Source organism: Sorex fumeus, unplaced genomic scaffold, assembly GCF_029834395.1.
Source record: "Sorex fumeus unplaced genomic scaffold, SorFum_2.1 ptg000042l, whole genome shotgun sequence".
NCBI lineage: Eukaryota > Metazoa > Chordata > Mammalia > Eulipotyphla > Soricidae > Sorex > Sorex fumeus.
This window is the reverse complement of record NW_026606099.1, coordinates 6,340,163-6,360,839: the sequence shown is the minus strand read 5'-3', so window position 1 is coordinate 6,360,839 and position 20,677 is coordinate 6,340,163. Positions and strand designations below refer to the sequence as shown.

The window sequence follows — 20,677 nt, the reverse complement described above, 5'->3', positions numbered from 1 at the left end:
CATGTTTTACATGCATATGGGTCTCTGCATGGTACCCTATGCAACAAGTTGGAAGCTGCCCCAACTCTTGTTTTTGTTTATTTTGGAGGGGTGTGACCAAAAAATATACAAAACTGTCATGACAAACAAAAAAAATTTAACCCCTGCTACTTTTTTTTTTTCCTTTTGGGTCACACCCAACGATGCTCAGGGGTTCCTCCTGGCTCTGCACTCGGGAATTACTCCTGGCGGTACTTGGGGGACCATATGGGTTGCTGGGAATCGAACCCAGGTCTGCCATGTGCAAGGCAAGCGCCCTACCCACTATGCTATCACTCCAGCCCCCTGCTACCATCTTTCTCTTTTCTATTGAAAATTTCTGTGAAAAATTTCTCTTTTCTATTGAAAATTTAACTTCTAAATTACAAGAAATAAAAGGAAAAATAAAAGATTATCCAAAATTTTTAATGCTTCTTTCAGGAAAAACAGTGGAATCAAAGAGATGTGCCCAGAGCCGGAAGTTCTTTGTCCTCTTAGCTGTTTCTTCGACGCTCTTGAAGGCATTCCAAGCCGCTCCCTACCTCCTGTACAACTCAGGTTCCAGGTCATTCGTCATGTTGACTTCTCAACCTAGGTACACATAACTGTTGCATTCGGAGATGTTCATTCCGTTGAGAACAAATGGAATGTCAGGAACGAGACTGTTTCTCATAAACATTGTCTTTGTGAGATTCAGCTGAAGTCCGACCTTTCCACACTCAAGGTCGAAGTCGGCCACATTTGTGCCGCTTAGCTAACGCTTGGTGTTATTAGAATGAAGTCATCAGCGAAGCGGAGGTGGTGTAGTTGCCGACTGTCTATCTTCACTCCCATTCCAGTTGTCGCATGATGTTCTCGAGGGTGGCACTGAAGAGTTTTGGTGAAATGGTATCACCCTGTTGAACCCCTCTCTTGACATGGATGATCACTTCCTTGTAGAATGGTGAGATCCTGGTAGTGAGTCCGCAATACAGCTCACGGAGGATCCTGATGTATTTAGTTTGAATGCCCTGTTTGGCTTCGGCTTTGATGACCGATTCAGTCTCAACAGAATCAAAGGCCTTCTTTAAATCAATGAACGTTAGACAGAGCAACATCTTGAACTCCCAAGAAACCTCAATGAGCTTGGTTATCATGTTGGATATGGTCAATCATGCTGAATGCTTTTTGGAACCCGACTTGCTCGCATGGTTGTCCTTGATCTAGTGTTCTGCCAATCCTATTCAGGATGACTCTAGTGAACAGCTTGTAGATGACAGACAACAGGCAGATCGGGCAATAGTTGCCAATGTTGTGGATGTCTCCCTTCTTGTACAGTAGAACAGTTCTGCTGGTTTTCCACTGGGACGGAACCTTGCATTCAGACAGGTAGCATGTGAAGAGCCGAGCCAATGTACTGATGAGTACTGACGGCAGGTTCTTCAGGTGTTTGGGTCTGACTTTGGGCCGGGTGCTGTTTACTTCTTTACCAATGAAACAGCATGTCAGATTTCGGAAGGGAGAACGTTGGGAACGACATATCCATCCTGCAGAATTTGGTATGTGGGCAGGTAGACATGGCTCTCGAAGAGATCCAAGTAGAAGTCATGGATAATCTTCTCCATTGCCCTTCGGGAAGATGTGATACATCCATCAAGATGTCAGAGGGCAGTCATCTTGGTCTTGTAGTTGGTGAAGGACAGGCTGGCATTGCAAATGCTTTTCCCGGCTTCTGCCACATCGACCAGCACTGCTGCTCTTCTCTTTGAAGTTTTCCTTTATCGCTTCTCTGCACTACTTTGCATGCTCAGATGTTCGCTTTCGGTTGCCTGAGACTTGCGCCAAGCCACATTGGTGAATGAACTCGAGTTTTCGAAGACAGGCGTCTTTCTGTGGGTATCTTTCTCTTGGCATTCCTCGCACAATCATGGAGGTGCTGAACCAGTCGATGGTGTTCTTCGTCAATGTGGTCAACGATGGCATCTTCCCACGTTGCTGCAATAGTGCCAAAGAGCTCCCAGTTGGTGGTCATTCTGGGAGTTCCCCTCTTAAACTCTGCAGCCCTTTCTGCCCACTCCGTGAAGTAGAATTTTGCATGAAGGAGATGGTAAAGGAGTGTATCAAAAGAGCCAATGCACAAAATCACAACAGCATCAGCAACAACAACGGAGAGAAAAGGAATTTTTTAAGAAATTAACATAGCAACTTTAAAATCTCAAACTATATAACTTAAAACAATAAATGCAGTACTTCAAACTCCTAATAATCATTCTATTACTCATGGTTTGGGCTGGAGCGATAGCACAGCAAGTAAGGCATTTGCCTTGCACAAGGTCGACGGGCCGACCCAAGTTCGATTCATCCGCCCCTCTCATAGAGCCCAGCAAGCTACCCAGAGTATCTCACCCGCACGGCAAAGCCTGGCAAGCTACCCATGATGTATTCAATATGCTAAACACAGTAACAACAAGTCCCACAATGTTACTGGGCCCGCTCAAGCAAATGGATGAACAACGGGAGGACAGTGACAATGACTCATGTTTTGTTTTACTTTAAAAGCAAATAACTGTCTTCCTACAAGGAAGATGATCCAACAACAGATTAATAGGTAGTATGAATAGGAGCTGAAAAGGCATCACAAAATATAAAGGGTGGCAAGAATGAGAAAAAAGCAAAGCCAGGACAGATTAAATTTCTAAATAGATAAATCAAACAGATTAAATTTATAAATGAGCCTAGAGGCTGTGGAAATTGTTCTGAGAAGTTGGAACTCCTCTGGGTGCAGGATGTCCAGGTATGATTCCTAGCAGGGCAGGCTCCACCAAGAACAGAGGATCCCAAAGTTAAGAACAGTCTCTTTTCAGGACGCTGTAATAAAAAATCACTCAGCAACACCCTAGACATCTATATTCCTAAAGGGAATGAACAGTTCTCCCAATTGTACCCAGTGCTAATTATGACCCCCCGGAATTATTCTAGCAACCCCTCAAATGTATGGTGCCCCCCACTTTGGAGACTGCTGGCCAGGAACCACCCCAAGTAGTAGCTTTTCACTGTTCAAAACAAAACAACAAAGCATCGTGGTTTTTGCTGCTGGTTCAGATCATTTCTTGAGAAGCTGACATGATAGGCTGATAGCTAGAGCTGTCCTTTGATCAGTGTGTTTTGTATGGGGGGTGGGGGGAAGGGTTCCACCTTAAGAGAGAAAAAAGTTTATGCTGCTTAATGGAAGCACCTCCTATAAGAATAAAGGAGATTGTGAAACACCAAAACATAGGGTGGTCAAAGGGCCAATAAACTAAAAATAATAAAATGTCAGAAATGACTCAAGATGTGGGTCAAAGTTAGGAATCAGAGATGTTAAGTAGATAACCAGGCTGACCAGGAGACAAGTACAAAGGAAGAAATGAGATAAAGGATAGCTCAGGGAACTTCTAGTCTAAAGAAAGCAGAATGAGTAACAGATAAATGATAACTTATGTAGGGGAACAAATCAATTTACACTAAAAAAAATCCAGAGGGCTTAGAAATGGGTTGGGCCAGCTTCCTTTGGGAATTAGGAGCGAAGGGGATTATAAAATTCTTTTTTTTTTTCTTTTGCTTTTTGGGTCACACCTGGCAATGCACAGGGGTTGCTCCTGGCTCTGCGCTCAGGAATCACCCCTGGCAGTGCTCGGGGAACCATATGGGATGCTGGGAATCAAACCCGGGTTGGTCATGTGCAAGGCAAATGCCCTACCCCCTGTGCCATTGCTCCAGCCCCAATTATAAGATTCTTTAAGGAAAGTTAAGACCAGGAACAAGCCACCAAAATAACAAAATGTTCCAGGTAGATCAATCTCTGGGCTGAAAACTCTATGCCTTCTCAGAATAGGGGCAGGCAAATCGCCCTTATTCCCAGCTAAACCCAGAAGACCCACACCCAACCTCCTCTGCCACATAAATGGTCCAGCTCCACAGCTCCTGCAGCATGCGGCCACATCTGCAGTCATGCAACACCTCCAAATTTCGTAGGATTTACAGCTAGTAGGATTACAGCAAATTTGAAGGAAAAGCTACGTAGAAGCCCACCAAGCTCAATGAGCAAAACAACACAGAAAACTCAGTCAGCCCCAACCAGCTCAGTGAATCCTCAGATTTTAGTGAGACCATTATGAGATATAACAATCATCACAAACTGATTTTTATTGATTTATTTTTTTATTACTCCATTTGCCACTTAGTTGTAACAAGCAACATGAAGTATATTTGTTAATGTGCCTCTGAAAGGATCAAGTTTGGTGGAGGAACGGTCACAATGGTGGTGGCAGCATTGGTCTTGGAACAGTGGGTACCTGAAACAACAGTATTATGGGCAACTTTGTAAATCAGTGTTATATTAAAATGTTGATGGAAGGTTTAAAATAAATGTTAAAACTATACTATTTAAAAAAAAAGACAAGGCTGGAGCAATAGCACTGCGGGTACGGTGTTTGCCTTGCACACAGCCAACCCGGGTTCGATTCCCAGCATCCCATATGGTCCCCCGAGCACCACCAGGAGTAATTCCTGAGTGCAGTGCCAGGAATAACCCCTGTGCATCGCCAGGTGTGACCCAAAAAGCAGAAAGAAAGAAAGAAAGAAAGAAAGAAAGAAAGAAAGAAAGAAAGGAAGGAAGGAAGGAAGGAAGGTTAAGACCAGGATAGGTCAACAGTACAATAACTACCTTGCAAGCCTAAAGATATTGATGGTGAATTTGATCCCAGGCACCTCCTCACCACCACCACCAAATACAATAAGTACAATCCCGGAGATTTACTGTTTAGGACTCCAGGTGCAACAACAAAGTACGTGACCCCAGATCACAGAGTTATTTTCTAGAAAGACAAATTAGAAGGCCTCTGGACCAAGGATTTAGTATAATGCAGGACACCTAAAATTCAAGTATGCAGCTAGAGAGGCCATGAGTTTGAAACCCTAGCACAGCATATATGCCAACAGCAATTCTCAACAACTGTTGTGTGATCCCACTGCCACAACCCAAAGCATGCAATGCAAAAGCACCATGGCCAAGGTGGGCAAACACCATGACTGAAATGTGTGATCCCTGGCAAGCAATGCCACCTAAGTGTGGGAGCACCAACCCAGTGTTTGACCTCTACCAACAACACAACCAAATGACCTCCAGCCAATCACAACACGGAGGAGTGGGGGGCGATTTTTCTCCCCTTAGGTGCCAGAAAGTACAGACAGTAGGACCCTTGAGTCATATGCAGCTGACTTAAGATTCGATCCTGGCACCACATACGGTACCCACTAGAGGTCAGTCCTGAGCAAAGAGTCAGAAACATCTCCAGAGCACCACTGGGTGTAGCCCAAACTCCCTCCCCCTCCAGTTATTTTCTAGACTGGGAGAGACCAAGCACAGTTAAAGGGAAGATCCCATGCTGAAAAGAACAAAGCTGGAAGTTTGGTTCCTAAGAGGCTCCACCTCACCTCACACAGTACGTAAAGCAATTCCTCAAATGAGGGAAGGGTGGCACTTTACTGTAACGCCACACACCCAAGTCAGAGTGAGTCACAAAACTCCAGAATGGACTTGTTCAAGAAGGTGAAACCGACAGAATATAGCATGAGCATGATGATACAGAGAGAGATTCCTGCAAACGAGAGACTTCGGGGACACGTCAATGAGAGAAACATGGAAAATGAGCAAATAAAAATCTAAAAGTCCACAGAAAATAAAATTTAAAATTTTAATTTTAATTTAAAATTTAATTTTTTTAAAATTTTTTTAAAAAAGCAATGAAATATTACAATTTAGCTGCCTGTGGCACTCTACAACAGCCATAATAATGTAAATACTAATCTAAGAAATCAAAATTGTTAGAAAATTAGGTAATGGTGCTATGAGAACAGTGGATGAGTGGCTGAAGGAAGAAGCCAATTCTGGAAAAATGAAAACCAGCAAGCAATATATGCATATTACTTATGAATATAGACCCTAAATATCAATTAAAATATATGTTATCTTTGGAAAGGAATAAACTGGTGAAAAGAGTGAGAAGAATTCGGTTATTGATGAAAAACTATATAATTACTTAACTTTAAAAGATATATGGAGGTATATAAAGCTTTACACATCAAAAGCATAAACACAAACTACAGTGAATAAATATTTAACGTTTTAAAATACACACATGTTAACCTTCTGTACAAATAAAATTTCAGTAAAAATTTTAAAGTGACAGAAAAGAAAGGCCTGCTCTTCAAGCCCATGTTCCCCACTGAACATGTGTCTCATCTGCCTGTCTAGTTTCTTTACTTGGCTTTTTCCACTCTGGAGAAGCCTCTGTTCTTTCTTGAACATGTGCTTCTCTCTCTGTCCCCTCCCATCTTTCTAAGTAAGTTTCAACAAAAACTTTCTTGCTTCACCATTTTGCCTCCTGAAATTCTTTTCTGGGAGGGAACAGGCGACAGACCCACAATGCCCGTTGCTGTAGAATCTAGGCCAGAAATCTCCCTGATGGCAGAGGTAGGTTGAGCAGAGGAGGAAGCACTCTTTTCTCGAGCCAGCTTCCCTTCCTCCCCACTTGACTGACTCACCAGCAACAGTTAGGTGTCTCCTGACCCTCACAGTCCCATAAGCATTTAGTGCTTTAAAAGAAAAAAGTCTAAAATAGAGGAAAATAAAATTAACCAGAAGTCCTCCTTGAAGATTTTTTTGAACTCTACTTCGGCTATCATCTTAACATTCTTACTCAGTTAAGTCACCGGGTCACTAGCATTTGTGTCCCACTTTACAGCACAACACTCCTCAAACTGACCTGTATCATACAAGCTGTCTCTTGTTACATTCAGGTCACTTAATGCACCGACTCAACAAATGAGCACTGAATGCCTAAACTAAGTGCCGAGCACCAAGCAAGGTGCCCATGGAATACAACTGTAACAAAATAAGACAATATTCATTTCATGGTACTTCAATTAGTAGAAACATATTTAAAGAAATTTTAGGTTTAGGGGCTGGAGTGATAGCATAGCGGGTAGGGCATTTGCCTTGCACGCAGCCAACATGACCGACACAGGTTCGATTCCCAGCATCCCATATGGTCCCCTGAGCACCGCCAGGAGCAATTCCTGAGTGCATGAGCCAGGAGTAACCCCTGAGCATCGCCGGGTGTGACCCAAAAAAGCAAAAAAAAAAAAAAAAAAAAGAAATTTTAGGTTTAAACAAAATTAACATTTTAAAAAGAGCTTGGCTTTAAAAAAAATTCTTTAAAATAAAGTTAAAAGCACTTTAGTGAAAGGATGCCAAGACCAGTCAATGGGAAAATGACTGCTTTCCATAAATGGAACTACAAAACTTCAGTATCTACAGCAAAAGAACAAAATTGCACCCTCTCTTACACCATAAGCAAAAATTCAAAATGCTTTAAAGTTCCAAAAATAGAAAGAGTCGGAGTGCACACTCTGCATGCAGGAGGCACAGCTTCGATCCCTCACATCACAAGGCCCCCAAACACCACCAGGAGTAACCCCTAAGTACCACGATAGGATTAGCTCTTTAGTACCATTGGGTATAAAAACATACAAACAAACCCAAATAACAATCAAAATAATTAAAGATTTAAATAATGCCCGAAAGAAAATATAGAAGAAGAGCTTTCTTTATAACATCAGAACATGCAATGATTCCTTGACCGTGACACCAAAACCACAGGAAACAAAAGCAAAACAGACAAATGAGACAAAAGTCAACAGACAAAAGTCAAACGCCCAGAGACAGTATAAAGTGATAGAGGATAGAGGATGTAGGTCAAAAGATACAAACTTTCAGCTTTAAGGTAAAGTCTGAGGATCTAAAATAAAACATGATGATTTAAGTTGTAACATTCTATTATAAAATGTAAGTTAGTTCCGCCCACTCCAGATGAAACCCCAATGGCAACAAGCTCCCAGAAGCAAAACCCAGGTACTTGGGTTCAGGGACCAAGACTCCAAGCCACATGGCACCAGCGGAGACAGGCCAGCCCTTCCCCTCTCCCCGTCGACTTGGGGTCCTGGCTGTCAAGCCCATGATCTGCCTCCAGACGCCATTTCAGTGCATCAAACGCCTCAATCCAGAGAACCCCAAATGAATCTCAAAATGGATTAGCTCCCGGGGTCTCTGGACCCCAACCATTTACAATTTTTGAATTCCAGAATTGCTCGACCTCTCATGATATTCATAATAAGCAATGGAAAATAAATTATCTAGCATCTGCCCATGGCAGGCAGGCTTGAATGGTGGTGGAAAAATTTGAAATAATGGTGGTGGGATTGGTGTTGAAATACTGAATGTTAAAAAAAAAGAAATACTGAATGTAATCAATGTGAACAACCTTATGAAAATAAAATTGTAAAACATTTAAGTTAGTTTAAAAGCAGTAGGGCGATAGATATGACAAATTTGATCACATGTATATCATGGCCCCTCAAACTGCCATTAAAAACTAAACAAAATAAACAACAAAATTTAAATACTGCAATATTTTTGCAAAGGGCCAGATGTAGAGATCAGGAGTAGAGAACTTACTGAAGGTATGTGAAACCTTGGTTTTGTTATTAAATACATAAATTAAATAATTTATTAAATAAACTAGGGTTTTATTCCTAGTATCACCACTATACCCCCAAAAAGTTAAATGTTCTCACCAAAAACAAAAATTATCCTATCATAATTATGTCAGATGATATATATTAACTACATGGTTCATTAAAATTGTATAATCTACCGTCCTTCACGCCCTACCGAGGTCACCAGTTGCCCCCCCACGAGCGGCTCTCCGGCACAGCCACGGCCCCAGAAGCACAGAAACCAATCTCTTAATTATCTGACTCTCAGTAGAAATACTTCCAGGGTAATAAGTAAAATAGCAGAAATCCAAAACCACTATCGCGGCCGCGCGACATCATTTAATTCTTGAACCCAGCTGCAGAAAGCAAATCATTTCACATCGCTTTTTCAGCATGGCTGATGGGGGGGGGGGGTAAAGTCTAAATAATAATGGTGCAACTTTTATCGAAACAATGAAGCTAGTCAAAGTAGATAGAGTGTTAACTAGAATTCATCTGCCCCACAGGCATGGGGGGGGGGGCTTATTGGGGTTCTTCGTGGTGAAAAATAAGTACTGGTAGAGGGAAATGTGATTGATATTTGAATGACCGAGACCTAAACCTGAAAGCTTTGTAACTTTTCCCACAGCGATTCAATAAATAAATAAATTTAAAAAAAAAAAAGAATTCAGTTGTGTAGGGAATGCCTTGCCACAGAGGCAGGGTGGAATGTAAGGGTAGGAGGGTGGAGGGATACTGGGATCATTCGTGGTGGAGAATGGGCACTGGTGGAGGGATGGGAACTCGATCACTATATAACTGAAACCCAAGCACAAAAATTTGCAAGTCTACAACTGTACCTCATGGTGTTTCACTAATAAATATTTTAAAAAAAATTGTATGATCTATGTGTATCACAGAACCACCACGCATACTACTTCAAATATCTTAACACTGTGTCAATCACACCTCAATATAAAGTTGCAGTTTTAAAAAAAAATTCCACATCACAATCCGATAAGAATATTTGAAAATATATCAAGAACCCCTACAAGTCAACAAAAAATTAATCCATGTTCCTTGCTCATTTTTGCTGTTCTATTCAAAAGATGAGCAAGGAACATGGATAGACATTTCCGTAAGAAAACACTGTAGCACTGTCCTCCCATTGTTAGAAATGTGATTATCAATACAACAGTAAGTATGCGAAAAGATGCTCAACATCACTAACCAGCAGGGAGGTACAAGTTGAATATTTACATGCTTAAGACACACACACACACACACACACACACACACACACACACACACACGCACACACACGGGCCTGAGCAATAGTATAGCGGGTTAAGGCACTTGCCTTGCACAAGACCGACCCACATTTAATCCTCAGCATCCCATATAGAACCCCAACCACCACCTGCCAGGAGTGATTCCTGAGTACAGAGTCAGTAGTCACAGTCACGGTCACAGTCCTCCCGTTGTTCATCGATTTGCTCGAGCGGGCCCAGTAACGTCTCCATTGGAGACTTTGTTGTTACTGTGTCTGGCATATCGAATACGTCACAGGGAGCTTGCCAGGCTCTGCCGTGCGGGCGAGATACTCTCGGTAGCTTGCCGGGCTCTCCGAGAGGGGCGAAGGAATCGAACTCGGGTTGGCCATGTTGGCTGCATGCAAGGCAAATGCCCTACCCACTGTGCTATCGCTCCAGCTTCAGGTGTTTAAAATGAAAAAGTTCTGGAGAAGGCTCAGCGGCAGAGAGCAAGCCTTGCATCCATGAGGCCACTAATTCAATCGCTGGCACTACCCCACGCTGCCAAGTGCAAGCCCAAAACAGCAAAAACAAGAAGACCAAAAGCACATTTCAGAGAGCCACTTCACAACAATGTGGTTACCGTTAACACTACTGAAGCCTTGTGTTTAAAAATGGATTGAGATGGTAAATGTTATGCCATGTGCTTTTCAACCACAATTTTAAAAAATATAGCACACTGAAAAGGAAAAGCTTAGAGGCAAGCAAACAAGTGGGAGGCAGCAAATGAGTGGGAAGAAAAGCCTAATGAGTAACACGCCCTCTGGGACATCGGAATCAATTTACCGTACACATGCAGGACTGTTTAGAAGGCAAGGCCCTGGTTCTCTGGGGGTTACAGTGATGAGCAGGACTGAAGACCTGCCCTAAGAGCTGAAAACTGATGAAGACAACTTCCTCAGCTCCGAAGCATAACTGCAAGAAGTATACTGTGAGCTCTAGTCTACAACTACAGTACTGTACCAGAATAGAGAAGGGAGACTCCGATTCCCAGAGTGAGCATGGAAAAATCTATCTTAAATAAATGAATAAAACACTAATATGTCCCAAGTCTGACAATGTTTCTTTGCTGGAAGAAAGCGGTCCAACCAAAAAGTGGGGGAAAACACGTACAGACATTTCTCCAAGTAAGTAGTAGTAATGCAAGTAGTAACAGTAATGTGAAAATAGTAAGAGCAATGTGAAAAAATAGTAATGTGAAATAGTAATGTGAAAAAAGGTTCAACTTCAACCATTATTAGGGAAATGCAAATCAAAGTCACAGAGAGGAATCACCTCACACCAGTGGACATGGCCTTTATCAAAAAGACTAGAGGCAAGTGTTGGTGAGGGTGCAAGGAAAAGGAGCTCTCCTAATTTTGGGATTGAAGCAGGTGCAGCACCTATGGAAGAGAATACGAAGGTTCCTCCAACAACCCATGTTAAGTGGGCTGCAAGAGAGCTCAAAGGGTTAGTGTGTGAGTGTTTTGCAAACAGAGGGTGTGGGTTCCATCCTTGACATCTCATGGTTACCAGAGGACTGCTGCCAAGTGATCCAGCAACATGCTGCAAGTAGTCCCTGAGCACCACCACGTGTGATCAAAAGATGAGAAGGGGGCTGGGTGGGGCTTGGCCGGAGCAGTAATACAGCAAGTAGGACATTTGCCTTGCATGCTGCCGACCCAGTTCAATTCCCGACATCCCATATGGTCTCTCAAGCATGCCCAGGAGTAATTCCTGAGTACAGAGACAGGAGTAACACCTGAGCATCACGAGGCGTTACCCAAAAAGCCCTCCCCCCCCAAAAAAAAAAGATGAGAAGAGGAGCCAGAACAACAGTACAGTGGTAGGGTGTTTGCCTTGCATAAAGCTGATCTCGGCTCAATCCCCAGTTTCCCATATGGTCCCCCAAGCCCACCAGGAGTAATCCCTTAGGAAAGATCCAGGAGTAAACCCTTGAGCACCGCCCAGTATGGCCCAAAATAAAAAACTAAAACGAACAAGAGAAGAGATGGGGGAGTGGGAGAGTGAGAACAAGAGAGAATCATATTTAGTCCTTACATACCCACATATAACTCTCTCTGTATGCATGTGCAGGACTTTAGGGATGTAGATCAAATACCAACAATGTTATCTATGGTTATTTTTCATGATTTATTTTGCTTATTGATAGTTTCACTTTTTCTACAATGAATTTAGGATGGAATCCCTTAAAAATAACCATTTGGGCCCAAAGGAGAGAGTTAGACAGGCTGAGCACCAGCTTTGCGTGCAGGAGGCCTGGATTCAATCCTTGACATTGCACAGTCCTCCAGTACTCCAAAACCCCAAAATCAAAATAATAAATATATTTTTTTTAATTCCAAGTAAGAATTGTCCCTGACACTCTTGTAGGCACACCTGCTGTGGGCCACACTGTGTTCTACCTCTAAATTCACAGCCACAGTGAGCCTGGACTGACAAAGCGCTCCCTCTCGCTGAAACAGAACAGTTTAGTATCTGGTCTTATTAGCAGGCCTCTTCTGTTTCCTTCTTTTTAAGATAATTTTTCAATAAGGTAAAATGAATCATGGCAAATGGCAAAAGCCTATTAGTTATCCAGATCATTCTCTCAAGAACCCTGAGAAGAAACTCTTATACTTTCTCATATAAACAAGTGGTGAAAAATAATAACTTAGAAGCTCATCATTCTTTCTAGGGCGTTTCTCATTAAACATTCATAGCCAGCATCTAAGTAGTTCAATTTCTCAATTCACTTGTGAATGTCATGGTTTCATGAAAAAGATGAATGGGGAAAAAAAAAAGAAATCAATGAAGAAACTATCCAAATTGGCAGGAAGTTTCGTGCCTCAAAAAGCAAGCTGGTCCCTTGAGTATTCTGCTATTAACCCTATATCTAAAACCCAAGAGATCGAAGAGAAATGTAAACCATTTGACACCAGCCATTATACAAAATCAATCAGGCCTAAAAAACTACATTCACAGTTTCTAAGACTTAGACTCTACAGCATCTTATTTTCCCTCACGAGGCCAAGACCTAAAGAGAACAAATGTGGTTGCTATTCTGCAGGCAAAAGCCAAAGAAGAAAAACAAGCTCAGGCAACTTGCGAACCGAAGAGTCCCTAGAAAATCTGGACTTGCCAACAAGAACAAAGGCATGTTTAAGAAATTTTCCAAACCTGATACAAGTAGGTACCTTGGTTATTAAGTTTGGGATAGAATTTTTTCATCGTGATGTAAGAAAATTGTATTTGTACAGACAGAGAACACGTCACAAACTTTGTTCTTTAAAAAACAAAACAAAATTATTCAGAATGTCCGGGTACAAAACCTTCAGACCCTCGCTACAGTGCCGTCAGAGACTGATCCTGTTTAAAAAGGAAAAAGTAAGTTTCAGAAGAGAGCACAACTGAGAGGATGCAACCTAAGCTACAGATTTATGAAATAAATGTAAACAAGCTACGAGTGCTCTACTGAACATAAAACTGAAAAATCATGAACTAACCACTCAGCTCTTTTTAACAGCCCTTTCTCATCCCTGACTTGGTCAGAAGAAGGGAATTCCAATTTACAATCCAAACAGAGCAGCAGCACTGCCCTGGAATACTTTCTTTGCTGTTTCAAAGGTCATGCAGTTGCTTAATTACCATAAAATTTAAACTTTAACTCAGAGGCAGGAACAGGCTACAACCTGCATTATGGAAATCTCAGCACCTATTACTGCAACCTAGAAAACAGCATATTTCCAGAACAAATCCCATCATTTAAAAAAATTCAAGAACCATTATTGTACACTGTGATGGGGGGGTGGGGGAACGGACACTTTTTTGTGCCTTGCATTTTAAAATCCAAGTCAATGCATCTTGCAGCTTAATTAAATGTCCCACTGTAGTCACTCTGTGTTTGTGCAAGTATATTTTAATATATCTAACAAACATAAATAAGCATATAAATACAAAAATTTTTTAAAAAAATATTCTTGTTAAACTGAAAGTTAACCCAAAGTGGCTCATTAGATCTCTATCTCCCCATTAGTTTTATCCATAGTTTTGTTTAGGACTGTTTAAACGAGGAAATAGTTCAAAAGACTTAAGTGAATGCTTTGCATGCAGGAGGCCCTGGGTTTGATCTCTGGTACTGCAGTCTCCTGAGAAGTGAGGCAGGAGTAGCTACCAGAACCACCAGATAAATCCCTAAATCTCTACCAAGCGGCTTGGCAAAATGGCTTCCACAAAGAAGGATTGAGAGAAGAAGGGCTGTTCTGCCATCAACAAGATGGTGACCCAAGAATACACCATAACATCCCTAAGTGCATCCAGAGAGTGGGTTTCAAGAAGCATGCAACTTGGGCACTCAAAGAGATCCGAAGTTTGCCATGAAGGAGATGGGTACCCCAGATGTGTGCACTGATACCAGGCTCAACAAAGCTGTCTGCCAAAGAGATAAGCAATGTCCCAAACTGAATCCACAAACATTTTGTCCAGAAAGCATAATGAGGATGAAGATTCACCAAACTTTAAACACTGGTTACCTATGTAGCTGTCACCACTTTCAAAAATCTACAGAAAGTCAACGTGGATGAGAACTGATGACTTAATAAAGTTATATAAAAAAAAATCATAAACATACACATAAAATCCTTCCCTGACATAAATTTTCAATGCTTTTTTCTTTTGATTTAGGGGTCACCCCAGGCAGTACTCAGGGGCTCAGTGCTCAAGGAAACATAGTCCCAGGGATACAATATGGTGATCTGGCATCAAAGCATGCACCAGTCCTTTCAGCTGCTATCTTCCCAGTAGTTATTTATTTGGGGGGGAGGAGAGGGAGTAGGAAGATTCGCAGAAAATTCGGTACAAAATATGTAAAGGTCTGGAGCCAGAAAGACAGCACTGTGGGCAGGGTACTTGCCTTGGGTAGGGTTCCACCCAAGGCAAAGAACCTGGTTCCACCCCTTGGCACTACATACGCCCTGCGCCCTACGAGGAATGATCCCTAAACAGAGAAGCCAGGAAGAAATCATTGCATGTTGCCTTAAAAAACTCCAAGAGGGCTGGAGCAACAGCACAGCTGGTAGGGCGTTTGCCTTGCACGTGGCTGACCCGGCTTCGATTCCCAGCATCCCATATGGTCCCCTGAGCACTGCCAGGAGTAATTCCTGAGTGTATGAGCCAGGAGGAACCCCTGTGTATCACCAGGTGTGACCCAAAAAAAAAAACCCCAAAGAGCCATACTTTTCTCCTATACTTATATATAAAACATACAGTGCCCTAAAAAATAGCACAGCGGGTAGGGCGTTTGCCCTAAAAAATAAATTTAAATAAATAAAAAATACAACTGTACTTTCTAAATACAATATTCCAGGGTTACGGTAAGTACAGGTACTTACCTTGCACATGGATGACATAGGTTCAATCTCTGGCATCTCATATGGGAAAGAAAGTGTTGAAAATATCTGGATCATTCAGGATCACTCATTTGTACTGAGCCTAATTCCCCTACTTATGGAATGGTACAGATGTCACCCCTCCTGTGACAAGAGCAGTTAATTCTACTCATTCATTTCAGGCACAGTATCAAAATTTCTCACAATACCTAACTGCAACAGACAAGGAGTAAGCCTCTAAAACTGCATGCTATGAGCTAAAGAGACAGTTCAGCTGGTGTGGGGCATTTGCCCCGTACAGGGCCAATCCGGATTCTATTCCCACCATCCCATATTGTCCCCCAAGACTGCCAGGAGTGATCCCTGATGGTAGAGCCAGTAATGAGACTTGAGCACAGCTGGCTGTGACCCAAAAACCCAAAAATATAAAAGCAAAACAAGGGCCAGAGAGATAATCAGAGGATAGGGTGTTCGTCTTGCATGCAGTTAATCTGGGATCAATCCCTGGCATCCCATACTGTACCCCCAAGTACTACCAGGAGTAATTCCTGAGTGTAGAACCAGGAATAACTTCTGAGAATCACCAGATTTGGCCCAAAAGCAAACCAAAATAACAAAACACAATTATACACCATGCCTACGTTACACCATGTTGTTTTCCACTAAGCACCATTAACGATTTTTGTAGAAGCAAATATTTGCATGTGTGCATATACAACTGTTTTCCTGAGAAATAAAGCATTAATCAGATTGCTTAAGAAAAGGTCACTGTCACTGTCACTGTCCTCCCGTTGTTCATCGATTTGCTCGAGCGGGTCCAGTAACGTCTCCATTGGAGACTTTGTTGTTACTGTGTTTGGCATATTGAATACGTCACGGGGAGCTTGCCAGGCTCTGCCGTGCGGGCGAGATACTCTCGGTAGCTTGCCGGGCTCTCCGAGATAATCTGAAGAAAAGGTAAGATAGTAAAATCAGCACAGAATGAACCAAAGCTGACAACACATAGGGTGCTGAATTCAGCTGAACTCGACTTTTCCACAGAAGGGAATCTAAAACAAGGAGGGACTCGTGCTTTCATTTCTAATATCCTATCTTTCCTCAATGATTCTTACCCCTCCTGCCCCAATATTTTCTATCGGTAAAAGAGGGGCTCGAAGTAAGGTGCTTATACCTTGCATGCAGCTGACCCTGATTTGCTCCCCAACCACATGTAAGTCCCCTGAGCACTGCCTGTAGTGATCCCTGAGCACACAGCCAGGAGTATGCCCTAAGCACTGCCATGAAAAAGGATGTGGAAAGGAGGAGGAAGAGGCAAACGAGGAGTGATGTGACTGGGCCAAAGAGATCATACAGAGGTTAAGGCCAACTGACCCTGTTCGATCCCAGCACTGCCCCCAGAGGTGATCCCTGAGCACAACCCTACACATAACCCCATGCACCTCTGGGTGTGGCCAAGCCCCTCTGCCAAGTTAATTTAATTTTTTAAAAAGATGTGAGGGCCAGAGAGACAGTGCAGGAGTTAAGGCTGCCCCCGGCACCACAGATAATTCCATGAACACAGCCCGGAATGATCCCTGAACACACCTGGGTGTGCCTCCCTCTTCCCAAAAAAGGTATAAGGAAGTTATTTAACCTACATAATTTATACATATAAACAATATAACTGGTGGATAAAGCAAAAAAACCCAGGAGGTCTCAGACAAGTATTAAATTAGCAGCCGGCGATGTAAGTCAGCAGGAGAGCACCTGTCTTGCTTGTGGGAGGCCTGGCTCCAATCCCCCCAACCACAAAAAGCAATAATAATAATAATTAACTCGTATATTTAAAACACCACTTTGTGGGCCAGGAGAGAGTTCAAAGGGCTGGAATGGTGCTTTGCATGTGGGAGGCCCAGGGTTGTTCCCCTGCACCACACGGTCCTTCTGGAGTTCACCAAGAGTGATACCCAAACACAGAACACCACTGAGTGTGACCTCTCCACATTATCAATAATAATGATAACAACAATAAAAACAGATACACTCACTGTGTCACATTATTCAAAAACATTTACTGAATTCCCACCACATACCACTATGTTCCAAATCAACAGAAACAGAAAAATAAGAGCCACCCCTTGTCTTCCGAAAGCTCTGAGTAGGGGCCCAGAGGATAAAGTGTGAAAAGTGTCCTTCTTGTGAGCCTGAAGTCAATCCCAGCAGAGTATGTGCCCACGTACAGTTCCTGCAGCTCTCCTGTTTGGGTCCTCCAGCACCACGACAAAGGGTGCAATCTCTGGCACAAATCAAGGACGGGGAAATGGGAGCACTGCAACGAAATGTGTATGACCTCCAATTATCACAACAATAAAGGAAAGGGCATAGATTTATATAAAAATAAATGAAAGTTGGTGCTGGAGCAATAGTGCAGTGGATAAGGCACTTGGCTTGCACATGGCTGACTCAGGTTCGATCCGTGGCTCCCAGAACGGTCCTGAGTCCCCCAGGTGTGATCACAAAGCCAGGATAAGTCCTGAGCACAGTTAGGTGTGGCCCAAAAAGTAATGAAAGTTACTTAAAAAAAAAAAAAAAGGAAGAAAATCAGGCTAGTGTGAGATATGCAAAATATTAAGAATACTTTGTAAGATAACTGCAGGGGTCAGAAAACTACTTCCTTAAGGGTCACATATATCTTACAGGCAAAAGGCAAAATCTAGGCTACTGTGCAGGTACTTATATAAATGTAAATGTTGTGGGCTGAGAAATGAGCAAGTAAGTCATTTCTCTATCTCATCCCTTTATTACTACAATCCAAATACAAAAAGAATTTATTTTCTGAACAGGCCTCTAAATATTTTTCCCAAACTTCAGACCAAATTCACACGCTGAGCTATTTTTTTCCTTTTTTGAATATTGTTAAATATAAAGTATATTTTTATATTCCCCTCTCGGAGAGCCCGGCAAGCTACCGAGAGTATCTCGCCCGCCCGGCAAGAGCCTGGCAAGCTCCCCGTGGCGTGTTCGATATGCCAAACAAGGTAACAACAAGTCTCACAATGGAGACGTTACTGGGCCCGCTGAAGCAAATCGATGAACAACGGGAGGACAGTACTTCATAAAGTATATTCAAATAAAATGTTAAAGTGTATTTAAATATAAAGTCATTTAACATAAAGTATAATATTATAAAAATTAGTGTAATCACAGCATCTTTCTATCAGCAGTTCTAGAAGATTATAAATCAATTCATCACTGATTCCAAACCCTGTAAATAGTACTGTACTATGTGTCAGGCACCAGACAAGCAGGGAAGAGAGCTAACGAGGCATCCCTGATGCTGGGACTTATGCTCTGATCAATGTGCTACTTCACTAGAACAACCCACTCCTCGCCTGACAAGAAGGGCCGCTTCCCTGGGACGTGCTGCTAAAGAAGTCCAGATTCGTGAGATGTGACTCACGTCTGTGTGACACGTCTGTACCTTGTCTTTTCTCTCTCTCTAGCTTTGTCTCCCAGCCTAGCTGCCAAACCCTTCCAGTCTAATGTCTAAGCAGTTTTTCCGGCCCAAACCCTCCCAACTTATTTCCTGTCTACTTCCTACTTTCCCTGCCCTGTGTGGAAAATGTTAATATATAGCTATCCCAGTCACTGGCCGATGCCTTGGCCCTGCTGGCCCTCTTGCACACTCTCTCAGGAGGCAAAGCAGCAGTCATGCCAATCCTCTGAGGAGTGTGGGCCAAGAAACCAAAAAAACACTAAAAAAAGGCTTGTCTGTTTTTCAGGTCGGAGTGATAGTATAATGCTTGCCTTGGATGTTTCCAACCCAGGTTCCATCTGCGTTACCCCATACTGTCCCCTGAGCACCACCAGAAATAATTCCTGAGCACAGAGCCAGCAGGAATCCCTGAGCACTGCTCAGTGTGGAAAATAAAAAACCTTTTTTCTTGGGTCAAAGAGATAGCTCAGTATACTGAGCGCACGTCTTCCATATTAGATACCCATATTTGATTCCTAATACCTACAAGGTCCTTGTTCATTCCCATACCCCCCTCTAACCGCCCCCCACTCTCACCCTTGCCAGGTGCAGACTCAAAATAAAACATATCAAAAGACTGTAGCACTGTAGCACTGTCCTCCCGCTGTTCATAGATTTGCTCGAGCGGGCACCAGTAACGTCTCACAACAAACTGTGAGACTTGTTGTTACTGTGTTTGGCACATCGAATACATCACAAGTAGCTTGCCAGGCCTTGCCGTGCGAGCGAGATACTCTCGTTAGTTTGCCAGGCTATCCGAGAGGGGTGGAGGAATTGAACCCGGTTCGGCCTCATGCAAGGCAAACGCCCTACCCGCTGTGCTATTGCTCCAGCCCATCAAAAGACGACTTTCTTAATATTTATTAAATTCTGTATTAATTTACTAATCTTTTTAACATTTATTTTAACTTTTTAGCTTCAACTTCCTGAAAAAGAAAGTGGGGATTCTATCTGAGTTACTTTAAGGAGTATGAAGAACCATGCAGAGAGTCCAGGAAATGCCTAACATTAAACATTTTTAGTCAACAAGGTCACGTCATTAACCTAGATCTAAAATTTTGTAATAAACAGAAATATTTAACATTAAAAAATAAGATCTAATTTTAAGTCCCCTGATTATCAACAGGGGTAATCCCTGAGCACAGAGCGAAGAGGAAGCCATAGGCACCGCGACTGTGGCCCAAAATATTAGAAACAAAAAAATCCGATAGTTCCACAACATTTACTGATCACTAACTAAAAAGTGCATTTCGCAAGAAACCATTATTTTTTATTTACAGCATACAGCTTTTGTATTACTCAAATTCTGAGGGAAAAATTTAGTGAACCTTTACTTGCTTATATAAATCCTGACTTTAAACAGATTCAAACTGTTCATTTAAAACCTGTTCATTCATATCAAGATTCTGAGCAATTTAAACATTAACTTGTATGGACAGGGGTCAGAGAGACAGCTCAACATCTGGAGTGCAAGCTCTGCATTCACAAATTGTAAGTCCAATTTCCAGCACCAAATGGTACCCTGAATCCCGCCAGCTGTGAGCACCACAAGGTACGGCCCAAGTGCCCTTACCCCCATAAAAGCAGTAATAGAATAAAAACTGTGGGATAGTCATACAAGAACTGTACCGAATCAAAAGAGAATAGTTACTACTCTAAGTAACAACATGGAAAAACTCAGGAGATACGATACTAAAGAAACAAGCCAGAGGAAAGAACATGATGACTTCATTTATGAGAAATTCCCAAACAGACAACACCAATCAATAACAGAATCCAGAGTTGTTTAACTTCGGGCAAGTAACAACGGCAAAAAGGAAAGACCTCTGACTGCTAAAAGTTCATGCTAGTATTTTTCTTGATTTGGGTGGTGGTTTTATATTCACATCTACCAGGTAACTAAGAATTCG

At 42.3% G+C, this 20,677-nt stretch overlaps 1 protein-coding gene and 1 pseudogene across 1 annotated transcript in view; one reads left to right on the top strand and one right to left on the bottom strand.

Annotated features, from left to right (window-relative positions):
• Positions 1 to 20,677, bottom strand: part of DIP2B (disco interacting protein 2 homolog B) — a 239,143-nt gene that overhangs the window by 178,789 nt on the left and 39,677 nt on the right. The gene's annotated exons all lie outside the window — the stretch shown is intronic.
• LOC130029082 (60S ribosomal protein L31-like) lies at positions 14,089 to 14,456 on the top strand (annotated as a pseudogene).